The sequence below is a fragment of the Heterocephalus glaber genome, unplaced genomic scaffold, assembly GCF_053883595.1.
Source record: "Heterocephalus glaber isolate CG9 unplaced genomic scaffold, H.glaber_assembly_v1.0 deba00001472, whole genome shotgun sequence".
NCBI classification, from domain to species: Eukaryota; Metazoa; Chordata; class Mammalia; order Rodentia; family Bathyergidae; genus Heterocephalus; species Heterocephalus glaber.
This window is the reverse complement of record NW_028258315.1, coordinates 2,482,612-2,487,495: the sequence shown is the minus strand read 5'-3', so window position 1 is coordinate 2,487,495 and position 4,884 is coordinate 2,482,612. Positions and strand designations below refer to the sequence as shown.

The 4,884-nt window shown below is 42.6% G+C and overlaps 1 pseudogene; it reads right to left on the bottom strand.

The window, feature by feature from the left end:
- Positions 1-1,161: 1,161 nt before the first annotated feature.
- On the bottom strand, positions 1,162-3,599 carry LOC101721468 (zinc finger and BTB domain-containing protein 44-like; annotated as a pseudogene).
- Between the last annotated feature and the right edge of the window lie 1,285 nt (positions 3,600-4,884).

Genomic DNA, 4,884 nt, shown 5'->3' with positions numbered 1-4,884 from the left:
GTCCTGGAAAGGACGTTTGGTTCTTCCCATGGTTTGATTGTTACAAATAAAGCTGCTGGGAACATTCATGTGCAGGTTCCTGTGTGGTGATGTTTTCATTTCCAGGGGATAAATGCTGAGGAGGGCAATGGCTGGCCTATACAGTATCTGTTTAATTTAGTGCAAAACCATTTTCCAGAGAGGCTACACCATTTTGCCTTCCCACCAGCATCGTACAAGAGATGCAGTATCTTCCGCGTTTCACTTGTATTTGATGTTACAACTGTTTTTATTTTAGCTGTTGTGAAAAAGTGTTCAATTGTCTCGGATACCCCACTGTGGTTTTAACTTGCCTTCCCCTAACGGCTAATGATGTTGCACAATTTTTACTCTGTGCATGTTGAACAAGCATGCTCCTACTCTGTTCAATCCCTGTGTTTGTTACACGTTGACAACCTGTCGTTTTGAATATTGTCTCACTGTCAGATGGTTTATAACCAGTGGACTGCAAAAGAAGCCAAAAAGGTGGGATTTTTTGGTTGTGAGACACACGCTTGGTCTACGCCAATAGTAAAGCCTTTTCCTTAGCTTTGTGTGCACTCAGGTAAACGAAACTCACCTTGGAAAATCCAAGAAAGGCAAAAAAAAAAAAGAAAAGAAAAGATACTATTTTTGTGCTGCTGAACAGGAATAGGTGAATGGAAAAAATGGTAATTAGAAGTTGTATGAAGTAGGAAGTTGTTTTCTTATTCTACTTTACTATCATTTATTATTTGAGAAAATTCAAAATGAGTATTGACTACTTCCTTTTCTGAAAAAAGCAGTAATTTAAGTACTAACTTCTTTTTTTTTTTTTGCCTCAACACAGAATTCTTTATTTTGTCCAAAACAGCACAGTAAAAACATCTCCAACAATACATAAACCTATATATAAAACATAGACTATCTCTAATGTTTTCCCTTTCTATGGCAGCACACCAGTATATGCAAGAGAAAGTACTGTTGAGGAGCCAAAGGGAAAAGCGATTTAGACAATGACCTGGCTGCCAGGCATTCGCCTTCAAAGACAAGGTCAGTGCCAATTTCAGTCAGAAAAGCAGGATTAAAAGAGTTTCTATGAACTGAGATTTGTGTATTTAATTCTGCATTCCTGGTCATTTCATCCACAGCCTAACTTCTTAGTCATGGTTCTTCGCCTCTGGAGTGGTACTAAAAAGTGTAGGGAATGCCTATCCAACATCAAATTTTCATCTGAAAAACTCAATAGAAATGACAAAGCTTAAAAAAAATGTGCTGGATTTCAGAAGTATGTAGTAATTTTTAAGAAAGCTTACCACGAACACTTCCAAAAACAACAGGCTTTACAACATCCTGTGCAAAGGAGTAAACATCTGCTCAGGCCAGTCGTCAAAATCTGCTTAGTAATTTGTTTCTCACATACTCTTTCATCTCAGGATAATCAAGTCAATAATCATTTGATTTCTTCTTTACCTAATGATCTGTTGTTTGCCCACCTTTAATAATGAGAGGAAGAAAACTGGCACATGTTTTAAGCCAACTGGTTCTTCTCGGTCTCATGATTTCTATTGTTTCAACATCACGTTATTATGTCTTTACAGAAGCAATCTCGCAATTAAGAAAAATAAAACATCAGTTGCAGGACTTACAAAGTGAAAAGGGAGATTCTTTCCCAAACTCTTTCTTGGTTAAAAAATTACATGAAATTTAAATGTACAAGACCAAGCACAGGCACTTTCCAAGAAATGAAGCCAAACCACAAAACTGCTTGATAGTTACAGAAGACAGCTCTGATTTGGGGGATCATCTCTGGTAGCTTCAGATGAGCACTGGTCTTTGGCTGCACTGGCCTCTCTTCTTCCTCTTCTGCCAGCCTAGCAAGAGATCCCGTGGGGAAAGTGCTCTCACAGTTCTGGGAGGAGGAGACCTGTGAAATCACAGGCATTTCAACAGAAGAGTTGCTTTCAAAACCATGTTCTCCAAGATCATACTGAACAAGGGTTTCTTCTTGCTCTTGGTTTAAGTAGTCCGGTACTAGGAAATCACTGCTCTAGAAGTAGTTTGTTAGCTCTGATGTCTCATGGTTCAGATGCCTCAGGTGCACGATTAAATTTCCAGAGTTGGTGAACATGGCACCACATGTTTTGTACTGGTAAATCCGAGGCTTGCGGATAGTGTGCTGGGAAACCCTCATGATGTTTGTATTTCCCGAAGGAAGTGAATGTGGCACTACATGTCTGGCACCGGAAACAGCGATTACCTTCATGCTTTAGGCAATGCATCTTTAGCGAGTAGGCCCTGGTGAACTTTCCCGCAGTGGCCACGCTGAAATGGGTTAATTCCTGCATGGATGAACGCGTGCTGTTTTAGGTTCTGAATATGGGTGAATCACACCCCACAGGTTGGACACTGAAGAGGTCTGTCTGGACCATTTGGCCTTGGTCGTTCTGTACTGCTGGTAGAAGGAGCCATGTGGAGTTGGTAGGGATACTGAACATCTTCCAGTCGATCACCGTCATCCACATGAGCATGAGTGCTGGAAGTGTTTTGAAGTGTAGGCAAGCCCTCAGTAACACCTTCATCTACTGAGCCTACAGAGGAAGACTGTGCACTGATCAGAAGGTCCTCTTGGACTTGTTAGCTTCCCGGAACTGTCTGTTGATCACTCAGTGAACTCTGAGATGCACTGGCACTGACAGGCGGGGACACTTCCTCGCGGACCCCTCATCACTTAGCCTTTCTACTTTGACTGGGATATCTTCTTAGGTACCCAGAGGCAAGGCAGCTTTTGCGGTCTCACAAGTCCCACAATCAGTCATTCTTCTACCTGCCTCAGATGGCCCAGGTAATTCTAGAGACTGGGTGTTCTCTGCCTGTTTAGCTTTCTCAGACTGAATCCTTCGATCAATTCCAAAAGGAAAAGTCCAAGGAAAAGCTAAAGAAGAGTCAACTGGTTGACTTCTCTTTTCTGTGTAGAAAGCGGAAGAATTCAATACCTGGGGTGAACTTGTGTGCTACATTAATAGGACTCTCAGGAGACATAACAGTGTAGCTTTTGTGCTTTCTCCACAATTCTCGGCAGACAGGAATGGTTCTTTCCACCACACTGCACTCTGAAGGTACTGGAGAAATGCTTCCATCTTGAGAAGTAAAATTGCAGGTAGAATTTTCTTGTCCCGCATCTAGACTCTTTTCTGGCTGGCTATGGGGTGTGTCCATAAAATACTTGATTTCATGAACTCTGAGCAGGTGCTAGCAACAGTAAACATTTGCATATAGCCGGCTGCAGCTAGAACATCAATACTGTTTTCTGTGTTCATTGACAGAGCGGCTGTGGAAGCATATTCTAAAAGGGTATAAGCCAGTCACTGCAGCATGCTGCCGGTCCAGCATGCTCTTGTTCTCATCCTCTGCTTGGCCCACAAGCTTGGTGCAAAAGAAATCGCTGCAAGCTGCCAGTACCACCTATGTGGCCGGAAGATTCTATCCTGGACACAAATAGTGGCATCACAGAAACTTCCATCATTTCGCAGCATATGTAGTTTTCCAAGCATTTCCTGACTGTGGGAAGAGGAGCTGTGAGGAAATGTTTTCACACCCATCTTTTCCCTCCTCTTTGACAGAGGCCCTTCGAGGATGTAAATGAATCAGAAATGTCTTTGATTGGGATCGTGTGGTTCAGGGAGGAAACACGCCTTCAGAGCAAGTGGCAGTCACAATCCAGGAACCACCTGCGGGCGGGTGGCTGCTCCCTCGCCTCCCCCGGGAGCGGGGACCCTACCTCGGGCCGCCGAGCGTCCAGGCCGGTGGGCGGCCGGGGCTGGGGCATCGCGGGAGAGCGCGTTTTGGGGGTGGGGCAGGGCAGCCCCCTCTGCGCGCCTGCTGGCGGGCACCCAGTAGTAATTTCTAGTAAGTCTTAAAAATCTGAGAAGAATCCTTATTGTTTTCTGATTGAATTGTTTCTTTATTTACTACTGAGTTTTTGAAGTTTGATTAGACTAATGCACGTGAAAATATTGCTTTCTCCCACACACCCTCACTTAGGGTTTCATCATTCCCATCTCCTTGCCTCTAATCTGCTAGGCCCTCCTCTATGATTTTCTTTAATTTAAAAATTGAAGAGATTTCTATTAATTTTATTGGTACATTTAAGGTATACAATATAATGACATTCATCATTGGCAATTTGCACCTTTACGTAACCCATCTTGGTTCTTATTTTTTGCCCTCCTCTATAATTCAAAGGCCTCCCCTCTATTTTTGGATTATTCTAATTCTATGCATCCTTTTCACGGTCTTTGAGCCTTTTCTCCTAGAAATTTTGCATGGGGGCTGAGACCCTTCATGGTCTCTTTTCTTGGCCTTCAGTGGTACTTATGCAGTCATAACCACACAACATAACAAAGGGAAAATTTGGCTACCTGTTCCACTGCCTTCCTGAACTTGGTGCTGTGTCTGGAGCCTAAGGCCCCATCAGTTGTAAGAAGAATGTACTACTGTTTTATGCCTCATTAAGGAAGAATAACTATTCCAATTAAAATCCAACACACCATCAAGTATGACCCATGCTGATTTCAAGGGTGCTAAAATGTGAGGACAGAGTGCATCTTAGAATAGAAAAGATGCAGATTCCTTTTTAAAGACAGACTTAGTGAGGTTTAAGGCTCATGCTCAAGGCCATTCTTGGTGATAGAGTCAGGGTTTACATACCTACCAGGTCCTGGCTCTTCTACTTTCTAGAAGAAACTAGAAAGCTCCTTTTGTTCTTCAGTATTTTTTACATTAAAAAAACTGAAAAAATTTTCAGTAGGGATTGAACTCAGGGCCTTTGCACTAAGCTACATCCCCAGCCATTTTAATTTCTTAAAAATTGTTTAGAGTCAGTGT